Consider the following 17628-nt stretch of genomic DNA (forward strand, 5'->3'; position numbering starts at 1 on the left):
TACATACAATTATTTTAAAAATCCTTGGAGCAAAATATCAAAAGTATTTTAAAACTAATTGGGAAATAATGTCACAGTGGGATCAAATCCAATAACAATTTTATGTATTAGTACTACTACCCATAGGGTTAGGCACGAAGGTAAGCACCAAAGAAATGTGTTCCTTAGTCTGTGATTTCAAGAACTTGATGGATAAGAAGGAATAAACAGAGCTGATGTTTACCCATTCCCTTGAGTGAGTAGGCCTAGAAAACAACCCATAAGCCCATTTGTGTAAAACTTTATTTACACAGATGAATATGCAATTAAAATACACTGCAGTTTTTCCATCTCAGTGTTTGCATCCAAATGCAGACCTAAGACTAATAATATGCATATAAACATTCTTCCATGATATTTCTGTTGTCCTTTATAAGGAAGAAGGTAGGTGTCAAGAGTCCTTCGTTGTAGTGGTGTGCCCTAGTTAAGAATAAGGGTTCTTGCCAGGAGCTACAGGCTTAGGCATGTGATCCTACCTACGCTGGAGGCTGAGAGCTAAGGATCATGGTTTAAAACCATTGCAGCAGGAAAGTCCATGAGATTCTTTTTTTTTATTGTCAAAGTGAAGTACAGAGGGGTACAGCTTCATACTTAAGGCTGTGAGTACATTTATTATCCAACTTGATATCGTATCTTCAATTAATCACAGAAAAATCCAGAAGTGGTGGTGCTGTAACTCAAGTGGTAGAGCGCTAGCCTTGAGCAAAAAAGAGCTTAGGGACAGTGGTCAGGCTCAGAGTTCAAGGCCCAGGACTGGCAATGCATACATACATACAGCAATACATACATACAGGAATATATGCATGCCTACATACATACACATACATACATTCAGCAATTCATACATACATAAATAGATATAGAAATACATACATACAACAATACATGCAGACAGCAATATATACATGCATACAGACATACATGCATGTTCTTACCATAAGAAGACAAAGAAACCAGTCTTGGATACAGGTATTTTTGAGTAATGTTTTTCTTTTCATATAAATATATTTGTTATTAAGAATTCAGAAAAAAATACATTTTTTGCTTTTTTTAAAAACAATATATTCTATTTTCCACTAAGTAAATGGTTAAATACTAAACTTTCTCTAAGAACATATATATAGTGAAGTTATATTTTAAACAAAAATAGAACAACATTGCATAGATTTTAACTTAGCTTTATTCACTTAAATTATAATTCCAATTCAACTAACATATTATTTTTATTATTTTGTTTTATGAACTAATGGATCAGTCTACCATAATTTATTTAACTCACACATTTGCTGGGACATTTATTTCCCAGTTATTCCTATTTAATAAACCATAACGGTAATAAAAAACCTTTGCATGTATTTTTCAGAGGAAAAAGTCCCATAAATGGAATCACTGATGAGTTCATAAGTAATGCAGTTTTTCATGTTAGAAAATTTTAACCTTTTTTAAGGCAGAGGCGTGGATTGGAACAGCCTGTGAAAATTTAGATCATAGCTTGATCATATCACCTGTTCTAGTAAGAAAATACAAGATTGAAAAGCTGAATGATATTCTGTAATTTAAAGGACAGATAAACAATTGTAGTCATAGAAGTGAACTATGGAGCAAGGTCTCAAGAGACACAATGTCACAGACGATATAGGAGAATATGCAAGTTTTCTCCTAAAAACGCAAGCAGAGAGAATCATAGAAAAGTACTCGACAGTGAAAGATGTCCAAGGATATCAAATATAGTCAATGTGCTGATATTTAGCTGACAAGAAATCAATGTGAAATTTAAAATATTTTTAAATACTCAACTTATACTTTTATTACTACATTACAGTTGTTAGTTATATTAATCTTTTGCTACTCAGAGCTAATTTTCAATGCAAATTATGTTCCATGATTATATTGCTTTTATGAGTAAGACAAGAAAGGCTGATTTTCACTGTTTTCCTCTTGTAAAGCATCTTTCTTGAAAAATTTGAAGCCATTGTAATTTCTTTGCTGTTGAAGAAAATGTTGTCTTTCAGAACTTTAATTAGTTTGAGAGCAAAATATTGGCTTGTTGATAAAGAAGGCTTGAGTTATCTTCTTTTCAGTCACATTCTTTATCTAATGAGATGCTGTTGTCCCAGACTCATTAATTCCATTGTTCTCTGTGTTGTTAGTGTTCATTGCCTTGCTCATTTTAAATCAGAACAGGTTGGAAAGGTGGAAAACTTTTTTTTTGACTATGTGTCCTGAAAATAAGCAGTACACTAGATAAAGCTGAACACCTGAGCACTTGATGTATTACATCTCAGTAGTATTTGACAACCCTTACTCTCTAGTGATACATTTTTTCCTAATAATTTAGTCTCAGTCTATTAAAAGACAATTGCAGATAATGCACATAGGCAGGCGAAGGATACTCAGAGCAGCTTTTGTAAAAAAGTGATCACAAACACAACTCACCCAAAGGATTTTCACATTGATTGAAAAACAGTTAAAAAACAAACACGTGAATTTTAAAGGTTTCAATACACCAGACAAAGTAGGAAAGATTTCCTCTCTGCTGTTCTGTACACATACATTTCTAAAACCATAAGGAAAATGTTTAATTAGCTAGTACTTACCCTCTTTATTATCACTCAATGTTAATGTAGTTTGGAAAAATATAACCTGAGGATAGGGATATGATTTTTCCCCCCTGCTTTTCCTGTGCTTCACATGATTTTAGGAATTAACTGGAAGATATTATAGTAGAAGAAGGCATGGCCTGAACAGTTGCCTTTCGTCACTGTGTAGATTTCTGTCACAGCATTCCTTAACCAATCAAGATGCCTTTTGGGGCATTCTGAATTTGTTCAGTTGAGCTTGTTGTCAAATTCACATGGTAACCCTAAAGTAGCCCATTAGAGGATTTCCAATGCGCTAACATGGCAAAGGGTAATGATTGCTTGCAGTACAGGGGAGTTTCTGAAATCCTACTGAGTGTTATATGCCGCATGTGAATTATCACAGAGAAAAAAGAAGACATTGAGCACTGTGCTTAAACTCCACCCCATTCCCACTTCCATGCTCAAGACCGCAGGAGACAACGGGGCAATGAATGCAGCAGAGCAGGAGAAAAGTGAACCTGCTGAATAAAGAGCAGCTGGAGGATGAGGATGACTTGAATTCTTACTGGGGGTTAGAGCAGCTCTTGTTTGCTAGAGGAGAACTTGCTTTCCTGCAAGCAGGCTGCCAGCAGCTCTTGGAATGCTTGGCACACAAGGACAAAACAAGATAGCAAGCTAATTAATTCTACCACAACTTACATTGTCTGACCTATGAAACCTTCCCCCCCTGTGGTAAGAAGCACTGTGGAGGGAATAATGCTCTCGGGCCTACCAGAGCTGCCGCTGGGCCTTCTGAATAGTGCTGCTGTTCTTTGTGCACCTTTCCTTGATCCTGAAAACAGATGGATGCACACTTCCTGTGGACATTCCGTTACACCAGCCAGCCATTGGCTTTCTACCTTGTTAGTATATTTATTTCCCCATTAGGCTAGGTGAGGTTAGGTTTCATGTTAGTAAGTTTCAACAAATCTTCTATTTCTTAGGCCCCCTCTAGGTGTGGGTGTTTATTGTCTAACTCTCATGGAAATCTGTATTCCACTTCCCTAGTGCAGGTAGGCTGTGGATGCTATATTTGTGAAAGGCTATGCGTTGAGTAAGTGTTCTGAAGTGGCTCATGGGTTAAAAATTTAATCCCCAGCCTTTGAAACTAATGGGAGACACTGAGACCTTTAACCGACAAATCCTAGTCAGAGGTGTTTAGTTGATGAAAACATACCCTGAACAAGTACACTGGATTCTTACATACTCCTCACTGTCTATTTCATCTCCCAGCTATGAGGAGACTAATTGTACCACTGACTTTGGCGTACATACAATCTTCTTTTTTACCCTAGCTCCAAAAGGCAAAAGGGCCAACTGGTCACAGATTGGAACCACTCAAACTATGGCCTAAATAATCTTTCTTTCTTTCTTTCTTCCTTTCTTTCTTTCTTCCTTCCTTCCTTTCTTTCTCTTTCTTTCTTTCTTTCTTTCTTTCTTTCTTTCTTTCTTTCTTTCTTTCTTTCTTTCTTTCTTTCTCTTCCTTCCTTCCTTCCTTCCTTCCTTTCCTTCTTTCTTTTTTCCTTTTTCTTTCTCTCTCTCTCTTTCTTTCCTTCTTAACGATTTATGGGTATCAATTCATTTTGCAAGCTGGACACACATTGCCATGCCCATGAATGCATGGTGTACCTAGCGTAGACTCATTCATCCTCTTTATCATTCTCCCTCCTACCCCTCCCCTCTCTCAAAGCAATCTCAACAAGCTTCATTATCTATTCACACACGTACAAAAATATTTCATTCATATTTTCCCTATCCATTCACCCTCTTCCCATCCACTAGTATTCTCCTGTGAACAGGACCTGTTTTACATCAAATTTTTTTTTTTTTGGCCAGTCCTAGGGCTTGAACTCAGGGCCTGAGCACTGTCCCTGGCTTCTTTTTGCTCAAGGCTAGCACTCTGCCACTTGAGCCACAGCGCCACTTCTGGCTATTTTCTGTATATGTGGTGCTGGGGAATTGAACCCAGGGCCTCATGTATACGAGGCAAGCACTCTTGCCACTAGGCCATATCCCCAGCCCCAATTTTTTTTTATCTCTATATGCTAGCTGATAAGAGGTTTCACTGTGATAACTCATATATACACATATAGAAAACCTGTTCATCAGATTTCCCCCCTCATCTCCATCTCGTCACTCCTCTATTATTGAAAAGTTTTAGTGACTTTTCTTTTGTCATGTTTATTCACAGGTTAATTGTATTTTGCTATTGCTTACATTCTACAAATGCTTTAACTTCCCTCTCAAATATGCTCAAATAGCTTCACAATAACAAAAGTTATTGTATACATGTTACTTATATATTACATATGATCATATTACAAACGCTCCTGCATGCGTTTGTCTTTGTAGCTCTAGCATCTAGGTGTGGGAGAAAATGTGCCTGTCCTGAAAAATATGTAGCCTGAAAACGGTAGGAAGCAGAATTCATAAATCACACGAGTTATATTTCCAAGGAAGAAACATTATAGTATGTGGGGAAATTAAAGTATTAAGAAGGTTCTTGTTGCAGTAAAGTAAAAGTTTTGTTTTTAAAATAAATCTTTTCTGGTTTTCCTTAGTAAAAATTAAAACAAGACATGAAACAACTAAAGTGTAACGAAACAAGTATACTCTACAGCAAAATTATTTTTAGTGAAACAAACCATCGATCACTATATTCAATTAAAAATACATCAGAATTAAAACAAACAAAAAAGTAATAAAAATCATACAGGACATGCATAATTAGAAGTTGGCTCTTAGAGCAATATTATGTCATTTGCAGGGAAATGGATAGCTCTAGAACAAATCATGTTAAGTGAGATAAGCCAAGCTCAGAGAAGCAAACGGCTCAAGTTTGCCTATCTGAGAAGCAGAGTTTCGACAGAAGCTAGATCTAAAGTACACCAGAAAAAAATAGTAAAATATCCTAGGACGTGATGACGTATGCAGAACTCTAGACGGTCACACACATTGGAACCGAAGGAGGATACTCAGGAGCAGAACACAAACGCAAAATGCTTTGTTGCCTCTGGTCAAATAAAATGATATTTATCAACACGAGCTCCTAGAAAGAGGGCATTTTTCCTTTCATTTTCTCTTGTTTGGGGAAGCCAAGGAGACCACAAAAATGGAGAGACAAAGAGTGAACAAATGCAACCGTGGTTCTTAATAGACATGGTTCAACACGAACTCTACAACTTGTGGGCAGGGATGGGAGGGGAAAACTGGGCCAATGAGAAGGAAGGGATGACACTGCCTGAAAAGGGATGTACTCATTACTCCACTTCTGAAATAGTAACCCCTCTATACATCACCTTTATGATAACAATAAATTAGTTAATTAAAAACTGTACTCTTTCAACTTAGATTAGGAAACATCCCTTAACATTTCTTTTTAAATATTTTAAAGTCCAATCAATGATTGTTCTGTTAGATTTGACGTGATTATTTTTCAGTCACCATGGTTCAGTTACATAGCACTTGTTTCCCAACAACATGATTCAAAATCTAGTGACCATATTATGTTATCTCCGACTAACTGAACAAATTGAAAACTTCCCTGGTAGTTACTTAGCCACAGGTATAATAAGTAACATATGGACACCATAATCACTGACAAATCATATGCCTTTTTTTTAAGTCAACTGATGATCATGCTATGATTCTTTTAAGCTCCTGCACAGACAGTAAAGTATGCAAGTGCCTTATCTCTTGTCTTAGTGATAAACTCACAGAATAATTTAAGGAACAAACCATCAAAGAGGCAAGTGTCCAAAAACAATGAAAATATAGTAAAACAAAGGAAGTGAATAACTCTGGAAAGCAACTTCAGATTGAACGGAAAGGGAGTTTTCTAAGAAACAACTGGCACGAGAATGCCAGCACTGCTGCTGTGTGAAAGACTCCAGATGTATGTGATATTTGTCCTACTTGCTACCCCTCCCTCATTCTCCTTCCACCTTCATTTTCCTTCCCTCCCCCCGATGTACAGTTAATTCCTAACATTTTGTCTTGTGAGTATCACTTTGTGTTGGTTTGCCCTTAGCATGAATAGAAATGTATCCACTACCTTACATAGATAACTGTAACCCCTCTGTATATCACCTTGACAATAAATTAAATTAAAAAAGAAAGACTCCAGATGTGAAACAGCGACAGTAGACATATCATCTTAAATTAAAAAGTGACTATGATAACAAAGAAAATGTCCTAGTGAAATGGCACTGAAAATTTCAAAACTTTCCATGAAAGGAAAGTTTTATGGACCTTTCCCAACCTTAGAGGGCAGAGCGTAAGGTGTTGGGGGCGAATCCAAACTCCTGAGTTTAATCAAAACACAGGAAAGACGAGTGTCCCAAGCAAGGTCACAATGAAAAGAAAACACTTTATTTTAAAATTTATTGTCAAAGTAATATACAGAGGGGTTACAGTTTCATGTATAGGCAGTGAGTACATTTTTTTAATCCAACTTGTTACGTCCTCCTTCATTTCTCTCCCACCTTCCCCCCTCCCCAGTTCCCTCTCCACCCTCCCCCGAGTTGTACAGTTGGTTGACAGCATAGTGTCTTGTAAGTGTTGCTGTTGCATGGGTTCGCCTTTTATCCTTTGTCTCTCCATTTTGGTGTTCCCCTTCCCTAGTTCCAATAAAAGTGCATACAATACCCAGGATACCAAAGTCAGTGACAGTGACATCAAGGGTAAAAACCATGGGGAAGAAAGATGAAGGAAAAAGTCATAATTTCACATGGAACATTGAAAATAACAACAACAAAAATAAACCACTTATTTCTAAATCTGGGAGTCCATTGAGGTTTTGTTTTTGTTGTTGTGTTTTTTTTCAGTGCTCAGGCTTGAACTCAGGGCTTTATATTTAATAGGTTGCTGCTCTGCTACTAATCCATGCTGCCAGCCTTTTTGTGTTATGAAGTAGAGCCTTGCTTTCTACCTGGACATGGCTTAGAACACAGTCATCCGATCATGGGCTTCTCAATAAAGCTGTGATAACAGACACAGCCCACCATACTAAATTCTGTTAATGAAGAGTCTTTGGAATGTATAGCTTAATCTATGTTTCCAGATTTATTCTCTTGCTACATAGACTGTTTTCTAATCTGGGGCAAATTGAGGCTTTTATCATTATATAGTTACTCCTTTAAAGTATTTTTTGCCTTACCTATGATTTGATTGATATTAACTTATCTTTCTTCTGTTTCTTTGGATGAACTCAAGGGTTTGTGTATGATAGAGAAGTGCTCATCCACTAAGCTGTACCTCAAGAAGTTATTACCGTTGATGTTGTCCCTAAATGAGGCATCCAGATCAAAGAGCAATCAAATGTTTAAGAAAAAACACAAATGCAAGGTGCCTTAAATGTAAGCAGTAGAATTACTTAGCTGTAGCTTATCCCTCCTTTTCTTCAATTCACTAGAATAAACATCTTAGAGAATTAATTATAATAAGCAACATGATTGTAAAGGACTAATAAAAGAAGCACATGTATTTTGTTGAGTGACAAGCTGTTTAAATGATGTCTTAAGGTAATACTGAAAAGAGAATGTGCACACAGTGCTAGCTTTTAGCCAAAGCAAATTTGCTTATTACAAATGACATGTATTTGATGTAAATGGAACCATAGTTACTCATTTGAATTAATTACAAGATTGTTTAAGACATGGACTGTTGAAGTACACATGAGGAGCAAATTCTGAACCTATTTAATGCCTTTCAAATAAATGCTATGAATATTAATTTTAGCTGTTTTTATTATTGTTATTGGAGGTGATATAGAGAGGGGTTACAGTTACATGAGTCAGGTAATGAGTACAATTCTTTTTACACCATGTCCCCTTCATTCAAGTTTTATCGTTCTATGTACTGTCTTCCTATGGCCAGGTGTGGCTTCTTGTGATAGGCCTGGACTTGTTTTCATACTTTCGAAGTGCTGTAATTTTATGGGCTGTTCCAGTTTTTCACAAAGCAACAAGAAATGAAATTAAATCCTACTCAAAGTATATCTACTTCATTAGAAAGCACGCACTAACGGCTCATAGGAGCAAAGAGAAAGACCTGTCACATTGTTGAACACATGCCAGTTAGTTTTGGAACCACTGAAATAACACAGATGTGATTTTAGTTTACTGAGGTTTCTGAATATACAGCATATGCTGATTTTGAAATCTAAACACTGTAAGAGCAGCTGCAAAGTGAAGAGAGTGATCACATCATGTTAGCCTTAATCAGAGTAGCTCTTGAGACAGTAATGGAGTTGATATGCTGAGAGAAGCAGCTGGCTTTGTTTTGCATTATAATTCTCAGCAATATGGATGAAGCCCAGCTGCTGATAATTCTGAATAATTATGTATCAAACTAGACTTTTATTTTCTGTAATGGCTGGACAGAAACTTTCCAAGGTTTGTCTTATTTTCACTTTTTAATATATTAGGGACAGATACTTTACACAGAATTTGATTTTATCTATGAAATTACACAGAATCTGATTTAGGACACGATGAAGCAGTTCTAGCTGCAGCATTGGAGTGTGCAGAGTGGTAAATTTTGACCTTGTCAGAGGGAGACAGCTGAATTATGATTCAACTCCTGTGAAAAATGATATGTCTCCAATATTAGATTAATCTCCTGTAAACTTTACTATTCTGCATTACCAAACCTTGTAAATGTCATCTTTATCCATCATCTTGTGGTATTTTGATGCTGCTTGTATAGTAATTTTGATTTCATTTTCAATTTTTCTAAAGAGACAGTTATTTCCCTATTAAATCACAGTCTACATTTTTATTATGTTTCTTCAAAATAACCATAATATCCCTTTGAAAAATTAATAATTTTATTCACTTTCCATGTTAGCTAGACAATAGGAAGCTGGACAAATTGGAGACTTAAAACATAAACATCATACTTAAATTAATATATCTGCAGACAATATATAAACAGACTATAATTTACTGGTACCTAACTTCATCTGTTAGTCCATTATTTTTTCCAGAACTTGTAATTGCTAACCATTCAAATTCATAAAGACTTCTAGAGGCAAAAACTGATGATGTATACAGAACTAGAGGCCTTTTGTTTCAGATCTTGCTCAACCAACTTGCTCCACTGTCAAAAGAACCTTAATGGTTTTACAAGTACCACATATCTGTTTCAAAGTCACTACAATACTATAAGCTTATTTCACTTAATGGACAAAGAAAAATTCTATTTTTTTCCATTGTAAATATCAAGCATAAACCATATAGAAATATGGGACATATATACATCATGCAACATTCATTTGTTAAACACCTATGCCATAAGAACACAGAGGATAAGTAAGTTTTGAATTCTTGTTATTACCCTCACTTCAATTTCCATTTTTATTTAAAATGTTGTTTTTCCCAGCTACCAATGAAAACTGTGAAGCTATGTGTACTTATCTTGCTTCTGGTTACAGAGTCAGGAATCTCTTGGGTCGTGATTTTAACTCTCATGCTGCCATCAAGAGCTGAAATCGTAAACATTACTTCTCTGCACTTAAATGAAATGTACAAGTTAGTATTATCTGCTATCTTTTATCTAGAGTACTGGTTTCAATATAACGTATTTATATTGTTATCCTTCAACTTTTCAGAAGAATCTAACAGTACTTTTCAGTTTAAAATATTGCCTATTTAATGGAGAGTTCTTATCTAAGACTGAACCACGTTTCTCCCAGAGTTGTCTTTCTTGGGTTTCTGATTTCATGAGTACTGATGGATTTGCTGCTTCAAAAGAGTTCCAACTATCACTAAACTATACAGAATAGAAGGAATTTTTGTCCCTCACTTTCCAAATTAAAATCAAAATATACTTCAACAACAGTAACTATTCAACAGATCATAGTTCATTAGCATGGTACTATTTAAAGAATATACTAGTGAGGAGTAATTACTCAATATCTGGCTTCAAACCACATTTTACCTCTGGAAAAATATGGTTTATATAACTCTCAATGATTTTTCCAGTCATTGCCAAAATTTATTTGAATATTAGAAATTTCTTATGCATGTATGCTATGTATAGAGACTTACATGCTTGTTAATATGTCTACCTGTTCATATACCTGTGCTATATCCACATATGACTTAATTTTAATCCTCCATAATAATAGGATAAAGAGCCAAGAATAGTAAATAATTTAATAGGCTTATATGGGTCTATGAAATACAGGGCATATTTCATAATTATATGGTAGTATAGATAATGCTTCCCTTTTTTCTTAAAGCAATTTCAGAGATAAGTGAATTCTTCCTTAAAAGGGGGAGGGGCGGAAATCATAGTGGTGCATTTTTTTCTGAACATAGATTTCATAATTTATTTGCTTCATCATTTTACTGTTAAAGCTAGTTCTTACTGATTTTATTACTGAGCTGTAGCCAACTAACTAAAAGACAAAGGCATGTAGTGAATCTGGTGAAATTACTTAAAATATAATTTTTCTTCAAAATTACAATTTTAGTTGGGAGATAAAAAATATTTGATCCAAACAGGATAATCAACCTTGCCAAATGGTTCTATCAAAGATTTAATTGTTGTTTTATTCACCACTATCAATGTCAACTAATTATAGTACCGCACTGAATTAATTATGCAATTTATTAAACTACTAGTTGCTACCTTTGCATTATATGGAACTTCATAAAATGCTTACATACTTGGTTGGTCAAGAATCATCCTTTGACTATTAAAAAGAAACCACATTGTGAAGGAAGGAAGGGAGGCAGGGAGGCAGGAAGGGAGGAAGGGAGGGAGGGAGGAAGGAAGGGAGGGAGGCAGGGAGGAAGGGAGGGAGGGAGGGAGGGAGGAAGGAAGGAAGGAAGGAAGGAAGGAAGGAAGGAAGGAAGGAAGGAAGGAAGGAAGGAAGGAAGGAAAAAAGTTTTAAATTGAATAAATTTATCCAACCATAACAATTGGAAATGATGCCTTTTGGCTTGTGTGCATCTTACTTCACTTGATTCCAAAAGCCAAGTTATGAATAGATGTCATTTTACTGGCACTTATACACTAACATACCCAAATATAAACAGGGATCTTTTAAAATCTCTGTGCACCCGTCGAGTTGAGAAGCCAGGAAGTAACTGTATTCAGATAGAACAACCACTTACTGCTTACACCCGGTGCTATGGTTTCTATGAGGAGACACGGTAGCACTTAGATGAAGGGGATTTCATGAACACAAATCTACAAACCTTCCAAATGCTTCAGAGAATAGGGGCTCTCATTTGTTCACTTCAGCTAAGAAATATTTTTTTAATGTGAGAGAAAGAATTTTACTTTTGTTGAACACATAGCATATTTGAAATGAAAAAAAAAAAAAAAACTCCCTTGCTTGTTTTTCTTTTTTTCTCTCTCTTTTTTTTTTGGTCTGACTTTGTTAATGAAAGTTCTGTATCCTGAGAAACTGGTCAGTGATAAGAAAACCAGAACCACTAGTCAAGCTCTCAGTGTTAGGCAAAGTACTCAGCCCATTATGTAGCTCCAGAGAAATTTAAATCTCTTCAGAGCAAAGGAAATGAATCAGAAAATGGTGAACCACAAGGAATATTAGATCTGAGGATTCTAAGTAAAGTAAATCCCAGAAATCTCAATTAAGGCTAAAATTCAGGAATATATGAGAAGATATTAATGAGCTACTCTCTGAATAAGGAAATTCTTAGGGACAATTGCATTCTACAAAGTGACACTGAAGTCCTAAATCAACAAGTTATGAAAAAGTGCTTATCTTAAAAATATCACTGTACAAAATTTGTATGTAACCTATAAGATGCTCCTATAAAACAAATATAGACTGCCAAAGGAAATGGAGTTTCTTTAATTATAAAAGTATTTTTAGTCTATATGATTCAGGAAGCAATGCCAACTTTATATTCATCCTTTTAGTTGTAGCTTTGAGTACAGAGAATAAGATTTTTTAGTGAAAGCATATTTGAATAAAACAACGAATAATGAGTTTTTCTGGTTCATTAACCATGCTAATACATACATAGTTTGCTAGTCAATTTGAAAAACAGATTAAAGCACATAGTGCATTTTCAGCAGCTTTACTGATTCAAGTTATTTTTAAATAACCTGATCAGGAAATAAGCACAAGTTTTGATTATGGTATCCAGCACTACAAATTCCTTTCTTTAGATTCTGCATCTTTTTACACAAGCGTTTGTTCACAGTTTTTCTAAGCCATTTCTTTGTTACAGTAGTTTGCTGCGGTTGTTTAAATTTCTAATGTTCCATTCTGATCAAGACAAGATGTTTCAAGTCAATATTTTGACAGGTAGATACGAATAAAATACATTGCAAGCCTTCAAGGATTTTTTTTTTTTATTGTTTGCAAGCTTTTTAAATATTTCCTTGAGTATCAGTGATTCCTTGCTTAATATTTTTCACTTTAATTCACTACTTTTTCACTTAGTGCTAGCTACTAATACAAATCCAACTTTCCCTCCGCTGCCCTAGTGCGGAGGGCTGCACGAGCAATGTCCCCCAAGCTCTGCTCGCCGCCTGCGGTGTTCTTTTCCACTTGACTTGTCGCCTGCGCAGGCTAAGGACCTGGAGCCCGGAGTTTCCCCAGCAGCCTTTCCAGGCCCCCCTTCTCCAAGGTCACAGACCACCCGGATAGAAGCTGGGTCTCGGGGAGCACGCCCCGCTCCAGCTCCCCCGGCCCCGGCAGGTGTCTCCGGGTGGCGGAGTGGATTTCCGTGTGCAGTGGCCACCAGTCCCTGGGACCTTCGTCACCTAGGGTGGTGACAGGGGTTCTGGCCCCGCGTGGGAGACCAAGAGCCCTGACTGTTCAGGACCAGGCACAGGGCTGGGGCTCCTGCGGTGGGAGGGTCCCTGCCAGAGGACGCCCAGCCGCCTTCAGCTCTGCTTGGTTTTCCTGCTTCTATTCTCTGCTGCCACCCCTGCTCTAGGCTACTCGATGTGTGAGTCCCATACACTGCTGTCAGGGGAGCTGAGCTCCTCCTCCTCCCCCTCCTCCTCCCCCTCCTCCTCCCCCTCCTCCCCCTCCTCCTCCTCCTCCTCCCCCTCCTCCCCCTCCTCCCCCTCCTCCTCCTCCTCCCCCCTCCTCCCCCTCCTCCCCCTCCCCCTCCCCTCCTCCTCCTCCTTCTCCTCCTCCTCCTCCCCCTCCCTCCTCCCCCTCCCCTTCCCCCTCCCCCTCCCTCCCTCCCCCTCCTCCTCCTCCTCCTGTTATAAGGACTCCGTGTTATGACATCAGAAAGACAGCAAGAGCATTAGAGTTACTCTCACAGAGTGAGCCAGCAGGTGCAGGACTGGAGCTTGCACTAATGGAAGGATCCCCGGCTGGAATGAAGTACTGCGCTCCCCCAAGCGCTGGGTCTCCCTTAGAGCAGACAGATGCGCCTCCTCCCGGAGCTGGGTGGAAGTGGCAGCCTGAACCTCCAGGTCTCTGGTGGCCCAAACCACTTTTTGGAAGGATGCTTACAGCAAAAGTGTGTTAGTATCACTATAGTCGCAATATTAACAGTGCTCTGTGATGAACAACTCCTTCCCTCTGTGTCAAGAAGAGACGAACCCCTAAGACTTTTTCTATTGGAATAGTTAAGTCATCGTTGAATAAAGAACATGGTACGTTTTGTTTACTGAATTAATTAATACATAGTAATGGGAATCAGAGAAATAACTTACTATCAAGTGCGCATTAATTGGGTGAAAACCATTCTCATTACAGGTTTATCATTTTGACCTTTAATTTAATAATCATTATATACCAACTTAAGTATACCTTACATGTTGCATGTGCCTGATGAAAACAATGACCTGGATATGTTTCTGCACACTCCCAAAAAAAATATATATATATATACTTAATTTGCTAGAATTTAACATAGATATATCTATCTACTTAATGAAGGACAACGTCCCTCCAATCTACCACTAAATGGTTTTAGTTTTAAAGTATTACAAAGCACATGGTTTACAAAATTAAATGGATGTTCAATAAAAGATTTCTATAAATTCAGGCCTGAAATAAGGGAAAAATTATAGCACGAGTAAATTTCTTGTAACTACAGTGTATTTTGAGAAAGTGTTCCTCCATATTTCTGTTCCTCCATATTTCATTAGTATTTCTTCCTATCTGGGAACACTGCTTCCTTTTTGTTCATAAGTATGGTTGGTGATATTTTGGTATTCTTGCATGGAACTGTCCAGTCTTTCATGGATAAAGTGGATATTGATGTACACAAGGAGGCGCCTTTGGTAAATTTTCAGTAATAATAAGATAAAAGGACCAACAAAGAAACAAAGACACCTGCAGAAATAGATTATATCAAGATATAAACCAGAACACATTGGTAGCTTACAATATTAAAGAAAATGAAAATAGCATAAGGTTGCTTTGGGTCACTGAGTTATTGTACTGTTATTAAAGCAGTGACAAAAGTAAAAACAAGAACAAATAAAACTCTCCTGGAATTTGATATTCGATATATGAAATAATAAAATTCAATATTATTAAAGAGAGCTAGGCTTCAACAGAGCATTAACCATACCAAATGAGTTTGGTTTTAAAAGGTGTTCTGTAACAGTCACATTATATAATTTACATGTCATAGACAAGGAAGTTGTTGTTTTAATTAGAAATTAGGTACCAAATTATGTAACATAGGCCACATATTCCGAGAAGCCACACGTTTAGTTAATGATCTTTTAAACCCTAATAAAAATGAATTTCTCTATGATTTGTTTAAGCCTATTTGGAACTCGTGTGGATTGTTGTTTATTAACTGCACAGAACTGTGGGTTTCATTACAATTTCACATTTCCATTACATTTGCCTGTCCTCACTCTTTTCTTGCCCCCCTTCTTCCTCCTTCTGTCGCCCCTCTGTTTTCATGTTTCTTTAACTCTAGATTCCACATGAGAAGACATGTGTTATTTCTTTTCTTGAGTCCAGCTTATCTCACCTTACGTGACGCTTGCTAGTTTATCCTGCAATTGATGTAACTTTGATTATCCTTGGGGTGAATCATTTTTCTTTTGTATGTGTACAATTTATATATGTATATAAATATTGACAAATATTAATGAATCTTAACAAGTGCTAATCTAAAATGTTAGATATATAATATGATGTGAATGCACATGTACATAGCAGGTTTTTAAACCTGTGGATCTGCTGACGTGCCCCTAGGTAGACCCCTGGCTTCTGTAAGTAGAATCACAGTGCGGCAGGTCAGTGCCTCTATTGCATGCTGGCTTTGAATCTTTCATGTACATCCTCAGTAGTGCGTAGTGTAATGTGATCATACAGTGGTTCCAGCTTGAGGTTTTTTTGAGAAATCTCCATAGAGATTTCTTCTATCCATTCACACTTAGGTATTACTTTGGTATTTCCAGATATGGCACTCAAAATTTCCAAGCTGTTATTTTCCTTCCTATGTGTTTTGTCAGCACTGCAAAGACATTGAGAACAGCAGGAACTTCAGTACTTTACATTCCCATTGTTTGTGGGTTATATCTAAATAAACCTTTTGAAACTATATTCAGCAGCACATCTGCAGAAGTTAAGGGATTATCAATACTGAGACGTCTTCCCAATAAAATACAAGAGAAAAAAATCTTGAGAATGGTGGCAAATATGTTTTAAGGTAAAATCACAATAAAATTGCGTATGAGCATTGATTATAAACGTCATGAGATTGAAATTGGTTAGACCTCCATCACAACCGACATGCTGCATTGTGGGACCTCAGCAGCCAGGGATGTAATAGATAATATCACTGTCCCCCTCACCCCACCCCCAAAAAAAAGCTTAGGGAAAATTTGCAAGATTCACCCTGAAAAATACGAATGGCAGAAGAGGGCTGGGAGCATGGCTTCCATGGTGGAGTGTCTGCCCATCAAGTGAAATGCCCAGAGCTTAAAGTTCAAACAGCGGTAGGAGTCTTTCTTTCAAGTAGTGAATTTGACTGGGAAGAACATGCTCTAAAAACAAACAAACAAACAAAAAACAAACCAAAGGCAACAAACCTTATGAAATCACCGAGCCGTTGATACTGATGTGTTAAGAAAACTCAAAGAAGTTGGGCACTGTTGAGTCACATCTGTAATCCTGGCTACTCATCAGACTGAGAAGTGAGGGTCATGATTCACAGCTGGGTCAAGAGGGTCTGAGAGACTCTTATTTCCAATTAACTACCAGAAAACCAGAAGTGGCGCTGTGGCTCAAAGTGGTAGAGCTCTCACCTTGAGCAAAAGAGCTCAAGGATAATGCCTAAGTCCTGAGTTCAAGCCCCGCAATGGACAAAGGAAACGAAACCTTAAAGATTACAGCCCATAGCTAGACAAAAAGTTCAATGGGAAAATTTTAGATTACGGAGATTAACATTTACACACAAATCTTGCTTCTCTGTCTTTATTTCATGTTGCATTTTTGGAGTGGACTGGAAGAAAATCACACACATTTTAACTCACATCTGGAACTGTGAGAAACACATCTCATGGTGTTTGGGTGAGAAATGCGCTTCCTGCTCTGGCGTAGGAGTACGCTGTCGACTTCATTCCAATGTAACGAAATTCAATTAGAAAATATTTGCAATATGGTTCTCCTATGTCAGCTCCGAAGGATATTAAGAAGGAAGGCATAATGGAGCTTGTTTATAAGCAGCTGCAATGTAATAACAAACACAGAGAGGTAAAGAAACCATTGAAAATACCGAGGGAGAGCTAAGTTAGAATAAGGTACAAACCCACAGTCGGGGGAAGAGAGAACAGGTACCACTGCTTATTTTGGTTAGTAATCCTAGAGATTGAACTTTCGGGTCTTGTATTTGCACCTCTCCTCCGGTGCTTTTTGCTTTAGCGTATTTTATAGATACGATGCTGCCGCTTCTTCCAGACCAGTGCAGAACCGGATGCTCCCACCTACGACTCCTGCATGGCAGGAGTCAGAAGTGAAGTGCCCACCGCCGCCCACCACCGTGCCCAG

This window comes from Perognathus longimembris, chromosome 21, assembly GCF_023159225.1.
Source record: "Perognathus longimembris pacificus isolate PPM17 chromosome 21, ASM2315922v1, whole genome shotgun sequence".
NCBI classification, from domain to species: domain Eukaryota; kingdom Metazoa; phylum Chordata; class Mammalia; order Rodentia; family Heteromyidae; genus Perognathus; species Perognathus longimembris.